The sequence below is a fragment of the Nipponia nippon genome, unplaced genomic scaffold (assembly GCF_047370975.1).
Source record: "Nipponia nippon isolate SJK-2023a ecotype South Korea unplaced genomic scaffold, ASM4737097v1 scaffold_10, whole genome shotgun sequence".
Lineage (NCBI taxonomy): Eukaryota > Metazoa > Chordata > Aves > Pelecaniformes > Threskiornithidae > Nipponia > Nipponia nippon.
In genome coordinates, this window is record NW_028262291.1 from 24668145 (window position 1) to 24683224 (window position 15080).

Below are 15080 nucleotides of genomic sequence, written 5' to 3' on the forward strand. Positions count from 1 at the left end.
CAAGAACAAAACCAGAAGCAACAGATGCTTCAATGACATGGAAAATATTATCTCCCTGTCACAGTCTTTTTCTCTGTAAATAGTCTTAGATAGTCTTCTGCCATATTCTTCACAGCTGCTTCATCAGTTTTCTCTTCTGTTGTCTGGTGGCAGCTTTTATCCACATTTTCCTCACTGAAAAGGCATTTCAAGTCTCATTGGAAAGCATTTCTTTGCCATTCTGTTGTCCTCCTCCTGCTTTTGTTTTGCAATGGAACACACTTAAGCAGTATTTTTGCACTGTTGTTTCTGTATCATCTACTATTACAGTCTCTCACCATTTAATTTTGCAAGCCTATGTGTGTTACTTTTTACAATGAAAATGTTTAATTCTACTAATTTTCAATTTACAAACTGTATCTCTCTTTCCTAAGAATATCATTACCTTCGCTTAATTCTTAAAAACTGTTTATTTTACTCTTTAACCTCCAAGTCACCAGAGCTCTTAACTACTTTATAGTTTTCCTCCAGGTTAATAACATTAAACAGTGTGAGATCAGGAACTGATCCCCAATCAGCTGTAGTAGAAATACATCCACAAAAAGCTTTTGAGATGATTGTGCCTTTCTAATGGAGTCAACAAGCACAGTGTTGGGTTCTTTTATTGTTCTATTTAAAAAGTAATAAAAGCAATACCCTAAAATGTCTTACAAAAGTCTAAGGACATGTTTCTGTCATGCAATACATGTAATACTAAGTCACCTGGGCTACTGCCATCTTAGCACCGAAAGCACCATCATTGCTGCATCAGCACACAAAGACAATAAACCTTGCAAGGAGAGCTGAACACTTTATAGAACTTTTACTTTCACAAGAAGAACAAACTAATCCTTGAAATCAAAGGTCTAACCCAAAACTGAAGTCAGGAAGGGAGCATAGGCTGTGAATCCAAGACTCACCCACCTAGGGTGTCCAAAGAACCAGGATTCAGACATATCTCTCCATACCTTGCACACCTTTTAACTTGGTGTTAATTATGAATCTCATTTGCTGCTAATCATCATGCATTCCAGAGAGATTATGCAAGTCTCATCTGGGACTAACGAGTGAATACAAGATTTTGAACCTAAAAATGTTCAAAGTTAAAGCACTATCAGATACACTTGGAATTTAGTTAAAAATAAAAAGCTAGCTTGACAATGCAGGTTTTGGGTTTTGTTTTTGTTTTTTTTTTTTAATTTTACTCATTAGAAATAATAATATTACTTTTTACACTTAACACAAAGTGTTAGGTTGGACATTCATCCACTCTTTGTTCTTTTTAAATATTGATACAACACTATCAACCTTCTTCTGGAATTTCCCTAATGCCCCAAGATTTATGATATACCAATGATGATTCACCCAGATAAGTTTTAAAATAGCTGCAAGAAGTTCAGTCCAAATATCTGGAACCCAAAGTTAAAAACATTTTGCTTCAACAAATACACTACCTACTAGGAAACTGGAAAATAATTCATTGTCAGTTAACTATATAAATCGGGACTTTTCCAAAACAAAAATAAGACATATTCATCTTCCTGAATTATTGGTAGTACCACTGGTTCCATGTTGTTAGATTTATACCTTCTTGTATTCCCTTTTGTCCCTAAGACATACAAACTTACTTACAAAAATATGTAATATATTTTATAATACATGTAATTTAAACACAATTTCTATACATCATCCTTCTGTTTATTACCCTGAGATACCTCTTTGTGTCATTTTATATCATCATCTGTAGTTCCTAAAAAAAAAGTACAAGTACTTTAAGACTTTTTTTTTTTTTTAAGTTTCATTTTCTCTTTAAACTATGTTTTGACCCACTGAGCATGCTTTTTAAGATCATAATTATAAAACATTCTGAAAAGAGTTCCCAAGCATCAGTTAGTCTTCTCTCCAAATACCCTCTCTTAGTTCAGGAATCTCATTGGTTTTCAACTGTACCTGGCTGCATTGAAAACCTAACATGGTTTCTATTGGATTGGAGTTTTCTTTTTGCGCCTAAGTCATAATCCTATTATATCATATACTTTTTAGTTCTGTCATATTTATGCCCAATATAAGACTCCCTACATTACATGTAAGGTTTCTGAACATGGAATTTGTACTCTATAGAAGTGCTGAAGTTGTTTGGGCTCAGGGGGCAGGGGACACCACACACCACTGGCAGCATTACATATCCAGCGTATACAATTCAAGCTGAAACCATCTATGCTAAAGCATTTTTCTCCCATCATTTTATAGATGGCAAAGAATTGAATATTCCATTTTCTTGTGTGATTTGGGAATTCATAGGAGAATAATATTGCATTTACATTTTATATCATGAACGTGCAAGTATTCTAGATCGTTTACTCCTAGTTACCAGAAATTTGGAAATAAATAACATTATTTTACATGAGTGCAACTTCATTTCTTTTTCACCCACTTAGTCATTCTTAATAAGGTCATAAATATTTATTGTAACATTTCAATTCCAGGGACTGAAAGAGCCATATTTTAGTTACCACTTTGTCAAGTTTAAATTTGGAAATGAGCAATTTCAATTAATCTTAAAAATAGTAAGAAGAATAATTAAGCTCCTAACGCTGAGTTTGGCTATTACATGATTTCTTTTCATATTCTGGCAGCCTGATCATTGCTTTTCTCCATTTTGACTCTGTGCTAAATAAAACATGTATCTGCCCCATTCCATACCTCCTCAGCACTTCAATCATGAGTTTAAAGAGATTCTGATATATCTAGAAGACTCATTTCTTTGAATACAATTTTCCTCTATGCTGGGCAAAAATCACAAGTTATACAGCACCGTCCTTTCATTGAAGATGAACAAACATACATTAGCGCCCTGTGTGCACTTGCTTAGTCACTGGTTCACATTAAGTATGATCCTCTATTCGCTGAACAGAAGAGAGATCCAGAATATTTGGGACAATTTTCTCCTGTTTCCTCTAGGGTCTCTGAAGTGACCCATTTCTCCAGAAACATTTTCTTTTAGTTTTGTATCACCATCCATTAAATCTCACCTACAAGTCATAGGGAGTCCCCATTCTTTGAGCAAGCTATGTTTCACATCCATCAGATAACAATTTTGCCTGTTGTCTTTCACTGTCTTGGAAAAGGTTTCTTTCATTCACCTGAATATAAAATTTCAGGTGAGGATTATCTGTCTTCTGGGCATATATACTCATATGATAGGTGTGAAATTGGAAGACTGTATACAATACTATTATATGGCACATTAATTATTAACCTGTATTCCTGAAAAAAAAAAAAAACCTGCCACCACCCACTACACCTCTTCCTCACAAAAATAACAAGAAATATGGCACAAATTGCAAATCAGAAGTCATGATCTTTATTTATGCTGCAACTGTACTGAGCACAGACCTGCACCTAAACAAGCCTCTCAAACTTTTCTTCCAAAAATCCTTCAGCCTGCTTCCCTGGAAATCCTGTTGGCTAGCTTCATTCATCCAGAAGCTGCTTGGTTGTTAAGCTTTGCACTCAGCCCTCCTCCATAGCGTCAGAACTTTTTTTTTTTTTTTCCTTTTAAAAACTGTTTAAAAACAACCACTTCAGTACCCCTAGTTTCAGCCAACACTGCTGGCATCAAGATGCAAACAGTACTGTTTTGTCTGTATTCTTCAAGGACAGTAAGTCTTCAGCAAGGTCCAACTTCAGAGTTAATACTTAACACTTTGTAAATCAGATGTAGTATTTTCATATCCAAATCAATATCTGATAAAAATTCACTGGAAAAATCATAAAACTAAGTTTCATGAAAACAAATCAGACCTTTAAAGCTCTTCAGTTCTAAGCTTATAAATAGCCCTGTTTTGCTTGCTATTGAAATAGTATGTATTTCAAACAGACATGACTCATGGATTGTATTATGCTCCTCCAGCTCATGCACACACACACACCCCCCACAGTTGACTATCACCTAACAAAGCCTGCATCTCAAAATAAATACAGGAGTGGGATGCAAGTTGTCTTTAAAAATGGGTTCATAATTACCTTAGGCCAACTAAACAGTAGGTTTAGTAGGTTAGTACTCATGTGCAGACTAAACACTTCGAATGCAGAGACATGCAAGTTCAGTTTGCTGCAAATGGTTCATGGGGTTACTCTGCTATTGGATTAGCAAATTAGTCTGATTATTTGTGCAGCCACATAAACTAAAAATAAAAACACACACACACCAAAATTTACACAAAAGCAACAGTAGAAACAGCTAGAAGGAAAAAGGAGAGCCCACTCTTCAGCTGCATGTCAGTCTTAAATGTGCAATCGCTGTAGTTTGTCACTTTAAGCCGACATAAAACCTGTCAAGTAGCCATCAACCTTTCACCATGTGCTTCTGCCCTACCAATTCCTGTGCATCTTTCAGACTCTGGAACAAATCCACCGGAGAGTTAACCAAGCAAAACAAACTGTTTTACCTGCCACGTCTGTTCCCTAATCTTGTTCAACAAGTGGACACACAGCTCCCCTTACTCGATAGCAGAAGGGCTCACAAAGATACATCCATTTACCACTTACTGATTCTCCTTCCCTTCTTCTTTACCGCATGAACACAGAAAAACTCCAAGACAGCACTGAAAAGCTCCAGCATCAAGCCATCCTGGTGATTCCTATGGGGAGCCACTACATTGGTAAGGATTATATTTGTCTTTTGAAACGGATGATTTTAGTGTTATAAACACTGTGGTTCATTATAGTTTCCATGACCCTTCCTTATAGTTAACCTTGGTTACATTTACACTATACAGGATCTATCATTGCTTTTGGTAGTAAAGCCTACTGTTACTCAGGGTAATAGAAGGCTACTTTGATAACTGAAAAACAGCAGTCACCATGTATAAAATTTTTCCATCACATTTTTTTTCCCATTTGTTTTAAACGTTGTTTCAGAATTTGCCTTTGTGAGTATACAAAGTGAGATAAGGATCATTCCAGCCAAAATAACAAGCCACTTCAGAGGACGAAAATAGAGCCAGACACCAGTATTGTGCATGAAAGCACAGAGTAAGTTGAGTTCTCCTAAATACTTTTTATCATCATTATTGAGTTAGACTTCAGAAAAAAATTATCCAGCCCTTTATTTTGTTGGGTTTTTTTTTTTTCTATTTTGAACCAAAGATCCACAGTCATAAGCAAATACAACATATCTCTTTATGCCTGATTGACAAAATTCAAAACATTTTAATAGCCAAACTAATAATTGAAAAAAATAACCCTTTTTAAATGAGCTATTTGCTCTGAACTTTGAATCACTGGCAAATAAGAATCAAAGCAACACAGCTGATCCTCTAAGTTCTTCAACACAGCATTTAACTTCACTACCACAAGCACACCACTTGATATCACTGGAACCAATCAATTGCAAATTCAGTCATAACAATTTTGTTGAGAATGAAGTTATCTGCAACATTAAACTGTTGTGCTAGAAGTGGTAAGTTTCTTGCTAATGGAAACAGCCACGTTACTAGCACTCGCAAACAACAGTAATGCTGAGACTTATTTGCATGTACTAAAAGATGGCAAAGCAGTCAACAGTTTTTGACCTGTTTAGTTTTTTCAAGTTTCTTAAACATGGAGCTTAAGTTGAGCCATTTGTGACTCATTCGGAAATATCAAAAAATCAGCATTATGCTCAAACTATTTCTTTTCTGCTTAAATTACTACATTTAAAAGGGCAAGTCCCTGTTGTAAGAAGAAATCTACATTAGAATACTTTAACACTTTACTATGATTCTCTGCAGTGCTTACTGTTGACTAAGCAGAGGAGACAATGTACAGAAGGACCTGGGAAATTACTACATTACACCATTTCACCGAGGGGAAGAGAAGGTAATTTCATCATACAGGGTCATCTGTCTCATTAACACTACTGTTTTTCTGGTTTTATTCCATCTGGAGCACAGTAATTCCTGTTCGTTTCCTATTCTGCAGCATATTACCAATGACTACATTATGTTGTTAGACATATGCAGGTGGCTCTCACTGGCACCAGTAGACACAAGCTTTCATCTGAGGGAAGCATCAATTCTGATGAACAGTAAATAAACAACATTCTTTGTTCTTAATTTAACAAACAGGTGTGGCTCCCATCAGCATTCAGGAAGACCTACCTTGCAAAACGTAAGTAGAATAGATTTCAAAAAAAGAATACAGACAAGCTTGCACTTCTTTACATACAGAAACAAGTAGGAAAGCAAAGCAATCACTAGGACTGATGCTTCCAGCCTCAGCAAGAGTCTCAACTGATGCAAACTGCAGTAAGTCCAACTAAGCCAAAGCAATTATTTGCCCAATGCAGCGACAAAAGCTTACTCCAGCTGTTAATATGACCAGTACTTCAAAAAAAAAAAAAAAAAAAAATTATCCAAAGCACACTTAAAGGAGTATTTTTGTAATTTTTTATCAATGGAGAAACAGATCACAGGATTAAACGATAAAGCTACACTGGCATTGGCAAAAACTCAGATCCACCAGCATGGCTGAGGAAGAAAGATGAACCAAAATGAAAAAGTAGTGTGTCAGGATTTGCATATCTATGAGTACATAGACATGGGGTGGTCAGGTGAGCTACAGGGTAACTGACTTGGTAGAGGCTGAAGTTCCTGCTGCCTTTAAGAAACCAATTGTTGATCTGCAAGCACTTTATTAGCTTTTTGATTAATCCCCCCCATGTATCTATCAAAAAAGCTTCCCATATCTAACCAATTACCGTATCACAGAGACATAGCCTAAACACAGAACGCAGCCTGACACACGGAAAAATTCCTTAAAAACTTTCAGTACATAACCAACTGGTGAGTTGCCCATCTGTTGAAGTTGGATGGGACAGGCACTGGACTACAGAAGAGCACTGCACTCTGTGCAGGAGAGATTAAGCAGGTTATCAAGGTGGAGGCATATTATAGCAAAGACTTTGAAAGAGGATGTTAACCTAGGTTTGGAACATTTGCCATCTTTAAGTGCTTGACACCTGGGAGAGGAACGCAGTTTGCCATTCGGATTTTTTTTTTCCAGCTCTGGTAAAAGCAAACTCTTCTTTACTTCCCAGGGTGGAGGCTTGCATTTCTTAACAGCAGAAGACCAGATTTCATTAGTGTCACTTGTGTTATTATGACTGTAACTGCACAAGGATTTGTAAATATGGGGTTTAAATGCTCCTGAAAAACAAAGACTTTCCTTTTGTATGTGCTGTTCAAGTTATTTACTAAATCTTGCTTAAGCTCTTATACAGATAACATTCAAGACTTGCAAAGGACAAACTGAAAATCTGACCAGCTTATATTTTGCATATCAATAGTCAGAAGCCTATACTCAAATTTCATAGATATCTACATACACACACAGTATGACATCACAACATACAGATTACACAGTCAATCATGATAGTTAGCAAGGGCAATAAATCCATTGCCTACAGCAGCCTTGTCAGTGTGCAGATCCCAAGGACTATTTATGACTCCAGAGGCCAAGAGCAGAAGGAGATAAAGTAGACTGAGCATTTAATCAGGTCAAAAACAACAGACCTCATTAAATTCCACACACATGACCACCTTTTCCTCTCCCAGCTCCTTGCTTATTCTTTTTCATGAAAGTGTATTATGGGTGAATACTGTATGTTCACTTCATTGTATATGCACCAATCATTTTATTTTTTAAAAGTTGAGCTAATCTTTACAAATTTTTCCAACAAAACAGCAGTTGCATTACAGAAGATGCTCGTCCCTGGCATGTCTCAAACCAAAACCCTACCAAACCACACCTTAACACCCCATATACGTTCCTATCCACCACTTGCTGGAAGAATGGCACTTGGATATACTCAGAAGTGATGGGTAGATGCACTCCATTACTATATCATGTGCAGATTAGAGAAGATAACCTCCTATTATTGCAAATTTATTGTCTAGACTGTGACAACAACAGCAGGATCCATCTCAACTTCCACATTGAAATTAAGAGAATCTCTGTCCTAATTTTTGGTCCTCCATAACAGCAGACCCAGCAAGTCCTGTCCATCCCAACTCTAGCATACAAATAAATTTTACTAAATGCAAAATGCAGCATGTACCTCATCCCTATTTAGTTATCTGTGCTCCATTTTTAGTAGCAGTTGCAAGCAAATGGATCCAGATGAAGAGTGATGTGTACCATTTCCCCTCCCCCTATTCACAAATTATTTCCCATTTTCCCAAGGAAAAGGAAATAGGGGGGGGGAGAGATGGGAGGTTACAATAACAGCCTATTAAATTAAAACACAGCTTCTGTATAACACTTGGTACCATCACCACAAACATGCAGGTTTCTCATTGATTCTAAGAAAAAGCGAGGAGGATGCTGAACATAAACTTGCAGCAAGCAAGCAATGCATCAGAGGAACAAGGTCATACTCCTTTTCATCAAAGCAGAAGATTTTCTTTCTGGACTATAGGTTTTCTGTCTTCTTTTAAATTACCTTTTTTGTTTTTCCCCCAACACTCTTCCCTGTCCCAATAAATACAAGCAGAAGAAATCCATTCTGCAAACCTTCCCTCACCCAAACTTCTCTACAGGACAGTTCCCTGCCCTTCTCTCCCTCTCCTAAACATTCATGCCATTGATTTGGCCTCTTCTATTTTAAGGTCTCTAGTAGAGACTGATACAGCAGTGGGTTTCTATTTTATATTAACCATCTAGAAAAAGAGAACAGTTAAGATTTTAAAATGACTGTTCCAATCACTTAACATTATCACCCTAAGAACTGCCATAGTAACTAACCAGCCTTCCAAATAGGTCAGCAATAGAAAAAAATATGTGAGAAACAGGGAAGAAAAGAGAAAGAAAAAATACTTTGATACAATTGAACACTCTCAGGAAGATTAACTTCTCTGTAGTATGAAGTAGGTCTAAAACACTAACATCTACCTTAGGGAGTTGGCTTAAACATACAGATCTGAATAGCAAACACCGAAGTCCTCTCCTGGTTTGACTGCCATATGCAGGAGCTATCCTTCTCCTACCCAGACTTTCGCTGGGTACCTTTTTTGTACTTACGCAAAATAGGGAAACCAGACCTTGCATCCTATTTATCAAGCTGCTGAGATAAATGAGAAAAGACAGTCAAGTGATGACCTGGAAGCAGTGTCAACAGCTACCTTTTGTCCTGTGCTATTTATGAAAGGAACAGATAGTAGCAATAAGAGTATTTTTCTGTCCTCACTGGAGGAACATAACTGATGAGAAGTCAACGAGCAACACGCAAGGGTTCATAATATGCTTTAAACAGTAAATCAAGCATTATCATTACAATCCATTCTTCCCATTAATTCAAAGGCCAATATAAAGTTTTAATAAAAAATAATTAAAAAAATATAAAAAAGGAATGTTCTTAGATGTCACAGTCTCCACTAATAAATTTGTTGATTAAAACCTCTGTTGGTTTCACTGCTATTAGTTCTGTAGTCCAGTGAGCCAGCTGGACTCTGCTCTGACTCATGCAGCTTCATATCTAATTAAGTTTCATATATAGAATCAAACTCTTCCAGTGGTTATAACCTTGCAGAAGACAGTCATTGACTTGTAAAAATCTTTTTACTGGTATGTGTGATAAAGAAAAATACCTACTTTTACTGTCACTTTTCAAAGCAAATATGCACTGCTAGGTCATTCAACACAGTCATTCTGTGATATGGAATTATTCCTTAATATTGCTATATAGCTTCCATTCTCTTTCCCAGATATTTCTTTTGGCAGCATAGTTGGCCTGTGCTTTATATATTCAGCAGCTATTATGCTGATAATTGAAGAGTTAATGCAAGCCATTAATGGAAAAGGTAAAAGTGCACTCATTTTCTGAAATGCTGTGAAAAGGTCCTAGTTCACCAGAAACAAAAAGGCAACAATTTATGTATGTTTGCACCATAATTTTTTTTTACAACTCAGCATTCACTTACATTCCTGAACCCAGTATTGGAAAACTAGTTTTAAATTCTAAATGGAAATTTTCATTGTCCACTTGTGACCACAAGCAAGCTATAAATATATTACTGGTGAAAAAAGTCTATTACTTTTTTTTCAAATAAGTGAGTGATAATGTTAACACTACCCATAATATCACGACCTTTGCTAACTTTTTAATCCTCATTCCTGAATTTCTTAAGTAGAAAGCAGTACAAAAATAATCGGTGGCTAACTGTGCACATTATTTTATGTAAAAAGAAATTAGTTCAAGTATACCGTACCATAGAAGGAGAAAGAAAAGGGGGAGGTGACAAGAAATTGTAAATAGCCAAATATATCTTATATTTTTTTACTAAATTTTCTTAATATATCCACAATCCCTGGTGTGCTGTTATTTTCAGTACTGCATGGGAAAAGCAAATTATGAAAAACTCCAGAGTTCTCAAGTTTCTAGAATTATCAATATTTTTTTAAAAAAGAGGCTCACCACAGCATGTAACTCAAAGCCAGTTCTAAAATCTATTTGTCCTCAAGGAGATTGTTAACTGAAGTCAACTATTAAAGAATTTGATTTTTAATAATCAGTTGCAGCAGTGTAAAAAAACTGGGAAGAGTAATTCCTAAATTTTGATCCTTCCAATGCCGTTGCTGATGTAGCTTTACACAAACAAAACATTTCACTTCTTTGAGTTTCACCATCTTCAAAACGAAGGTGCCTACACTAAAGCAGAACTGTTGTGAAGACAAATTAATCTACAAAGAGCTTCAGAGATCTTATGTTTGCATAGCTCTTGACATGTCTTGCCAGATTAATCTTATCATCCTTTCCTAAATATAAATAACTGTCAAATCAAAAAACTCTATGAATATTTGAAATCATTTTGATAAGGGATAGGTTGCCTTATTTTTTTTTTTTTTAATTCCCTCCAGAATATTAGCTGAACATCAAATATAATTTGTGGTAATAAAAGGACCTAATATCTCAAAATCATATACTTAACATATTAACAGCGTAATCCTTTTAGATCCCAGGCTATACATAGACGTTAAAGTCATCTGCTAATTAACCACAGATTAATGACAACACACAAATCTGACTGAGCTGAAAGACCAGCCAATATAGTCACACACTCCTTATCACCTTTCTGCAGTCAGTTCCAAGTGACACAGACTCTAAGATACAGAAAGGTTTAATGTAAAAGCTATATCTTATAAAACTGACACATATACAAGTGAAAATACTACATCCAAATGTATTTATAATTTATTTTTGAAAAGTTTTAGATTACCATGACATGATATATCTTCATGCAAGGAGTATGAACTGAATCAGGAAACAGCAATTCATATTCTGGGTTTTATGGATTTGGGGCTTTATTATTATTATTGCCATTATACATAATTTTCTCTGAAGGTAAGATGTCCCTTCTGTGGTCTTAATAAATTCCTACTGTTTGATGCAGACTAATGAGACACAGTACCCACTTTAATACTTCAAATAAGAAGCTACATCTTATGGTTTAAGTTGATAAGAAATAGCCAGAGGCACTAGAAATGTTCTTACAAGTACAACAGAGCTGTTTGTCAAGGACCAATTTACCTTGCTTCCCTCACGTCTCTGCAGAAGCCACTCTTGTTTCACTATTTTTCTGTTTTAGTTTTATTCCAGGGTCTTCATTCTCTACAAGGCAGGATATTAGAAAAATATCTTTTTTGTATGTTTATTTAAACTATGAATACTAGTAGCAATTTATTTTTTAAATTAAATACAATGTTGAACAAACCTCCTTATTTAAAAAAAATCATATACTATGACAGCAAATATTAAAAAGCATACCACAGTACAGGTATTAGGGAGAGAGATGTGTATACTGGGAAATATTAGTAATAGATTAGCTACAGAAATGAAGTGAGATGATCTAACTAGATGATAGTGACTACGAAGATCTATATTTAATGACGTAGCTGCTTTGAAGATAATTCAGCCATGTACTGATACAGTTTAAACTTTCAGAAATCACTTCTACGATAGAGTTGCTGGCATCAAGACTAGTCCAGAAATACTCTTGGCACACAGGGCTCTCGGGAGAGCACTGTGTACAGCCCAGCCTGCTCCAAGAGCTACACAGCTCCTTCTAAGCATCCAGGAACAAAACAGGTTGAAGTGTCCAACAGCTGGAGCTTGGGAAATTGGCTTAGCTAGATCAGAAGCTAGAAGTACAGGATGATTCTGCATTTGGAAGGAGACCTGGGCATTGTCAAGGGAAAAGGAGATGAGACTACTGTGTGTACACGTTTCAAGACACATGTGCGCCGAGAAGGTGGGAAGCATTACTCACGCTGCCAGAACAGGGTCCATCGGAAGCACCAGCCATGACATCCTCCAACCATGATGTCCTGGGAGTGAGGTCAGATTCCTCACCAGCTAGTGACATTACAACAGCCAGAAAACACTGACACTCAGTTTTAATCCAGTATAACAAAGTTTATTCCTACTTAACCAAGTGAACAAAGTAGCTGACAAGGTGAGGCTGAAGAAATTCCTCCAAAGCTGTTACAGGCCAATACAAGAATTACCAATAGTGGGTGTATTTCAAGAAGGGAGGAGCTGTTGAAGTTGCAGTCCTGTGGGGTTGAATCAAGTTTTATGCAGACATGCTGCATTAGCCATTGCTGTTGGGGAATCTCCATTTTAGAAACCATAGTATGATATTGTTCATATTTCATACCATTTTGGATGTTAACAGGTCAGTTACCCATATGATAGCAGCAGCGACCACTTACATAAGCTACTGGTGAGAGAAGAGATGGTAAGATTAGTTACTTGACTATGTCTTCATATATTGACATCCTTATTTCTAAATTAAAGAGAGAAGGATTTGAAGGGTGGACTATTCGATGGATAAGAAATTGGCCAGATGGACACATCCAGAGAGTTGCAGTCAATGGCTCTATGTCCAGGTGGAGACCGGTGATGAGTCATGTCCCTCAGGGCTCTGTCTTTGGACCAGTGTTTTTCAATATCTTTATCAATGACATAGTGCTATAGAGTGCACTCTCAGCAAGTTTGTGGATGACACGAAGCAGAGTGGTGCAGCTGACACACCTCAAGGACGGGATGCCATCCAGGGGGACCTGGACAAGCTTGAGAAGTGGGCCTATATGAACCAAATAAGGTTCAACAAGTCCAAGTGCAAGGTCCTGCACCTGGGTCGAGGCAATCCCCGACACGAGTACAGACTGGGAGAAGAATTCATTGAGAGCAACCACACAGAGGAGGACTTGGCAGTCCTGGTGGATGAAAAGCTGGATATGAGCCAGCAATGTGCACTAGCAGCCCAGAAAGCCAACTGTGTCCTGGGCTGCATCAGAAGAGGTGTGGCCAGCAGGTCAAGGGAGGTGATTCTCCCCCTCTACTCTGCCCTCATGAGACCCCACCTAGAGTACTGCATCCAGCTCTGGAGCCCTCAGCACAAGAAAGATGTGGACCTTTTAGAACAGATCCAGAGGAGGGCCACTAAGATGATCAGAGAGCTGGAGCATCTCTCCTATAAGACAGGCTGAAGGAGTTGGGGTTGTTCAGCCTGGAGAAGAGAAGGTTCTAGCAAAACCTTACAGCGACCTTCCAATACTTAAAGGGGGCTTATATAAGAGGGGGAGAGACTCTTTATAAGGGCAGATAGCAATAGGACAAGAGGGAACAGTTTCAAACTGAAAGAGGGGAAATTTAGATTAGATGTTAGGAAAAAATTCTTTACTCAGAGGGTGGTGAGGCACCAGTTGCCCAGACAGGCTGCGGACACCCTGTCCCCAGCAGTGTTCAAGGCCAGGTTGGACGGGGCCCTGAGTAACCTGGTCTAGTGGGTGACGTCCCTGCCCATGGCAGGGGGGCTGGAGTTAGGTCATCTTTAAGTTCCCTTCCAACCCAAGCCATTCTATGATTCTATTATATTAAAAATCATTTGATAAACTTTTTTTAAGAAGGTGACAGTATTCCCCTAATGAAGGCAATAGTATTCTCCTAATGAAGGCATCTTGAGAATTTCTGACAGTCAGGTCCTAAATATGAGTCAATATACCAAATGAGGAATCCCACAATGCTCTGTCAGATCTGTTTACACCACCAAGTGAGACAGAAGAATAAATAAGCAACTTTGACATCTGTGTGACAAAGAAACATAAGCACTTCAGAAGACTGTCTTCACCAGCAGAGAACCATTGGTGCTTCTGAAGCAGAGAGACCTGTTGCACTCAAAGTAAAATCATACTCAGCAAGACATAATTAATATTCACATGCCTTAAACACAGGCACAAGTAAACTAAAATAGCACAACCAGCAAAAGCAGATAAGTTCTGTGTGACATTGTTACACCACTAATCGCATAACCAGCAACAAGCATTTCTAACCCAGCTAAATATAAACAACATGAATTGCAAATAAGTAAATAGAAAATTATGATGGAGTTGCACAAATAGGACAGAGTAAGACGTGCAAGTAGTAAAATCTGCGTGGTAACAAAGGATGTCAAACAGATAGGAAAGACGTTCTGCTGGACTATTTTGGATTCATCATACAAACAGGAAAGATGCTTGATGAAACTAGCAAATAAAACCATACTCTTACTTTGGGAAGAGGAAGATAAGATACCAATAATGAACAAGAAAGGATGGGATGAAAGACAACATGACACTGGCTTCCATTCAACCCTCCCTCTTTCAAAAGAGCACCTATGCAAGATCATCTCCACCTTCAAATAAGACCATCAAGGACTTGCAGCTATCAGTGCCAGCAAAGTGGCATCACCTCTACTGCACTGTATTCTCGCAGCTGAATTAGGATAGATTGTTATGGACTAACTGTGTGAATATGTAGTGATAACAGTTAAGAGGTAGCCAGTGGCAATGTGTATCGTTAATGAACATCAATTAAAGGAAGTGCTGTTTCCAAGGTTGAAACTGATCTATTTGTTTTCCTAACCATTCCCACTGAACCACTATGACTCCATGACACACACATGTATATTCTCGGCACTAAAACTGTCTTAAAGCATAAATATTAGCTCCTGATAAAGTTTGAACTTCTTGATAAAGAA

The 15080-nt window shown here is 37.4% G+C and overlaps 1 protein-coding gene and 1 long non-coding RNA gene across 15 annotated transcripts in view; one reads left to right on the forward strand and one right to left on the reverse strand.

The window, feature by feature from the left end:
• The window catches only part of LRRC4C (leucine rich repeat containing 4C), a 582163-nt gene that overhangs the window by 518151 nt on the left and 48932 nt on the right, over window positions 1-15080 (reverse strand). The window lies entirely within an intron of this gene.
• LOC148057123 (uncharacterized) overlaps window positions 1-15080 on the forward strand; it is a 68202-nt gene that overhangs the window by 31770 nt on the left and 21352 nt on the right. For 2 of the 3 annotated variants that reach the window (XR_015701895.1, XR_015701894.1), the window contains exons 2-5: window positions 4608-4682; window positions 4942-5055; window positions 5793-5880; window positions 6129-6171. This is a non-coding gene — a long non-coding RNA (uncharacterized LOC148057123). Of the gene's footprint in view, window positions 1-4607; window positions 4683-4941; window positions 5056-5792; window positions 5881-6128; window positions 6172-12001; window positions 14994-15080 lie in introns of those variants that run through there. The other variant, XR_015701893.1, reaches the window with a different exon arrangement.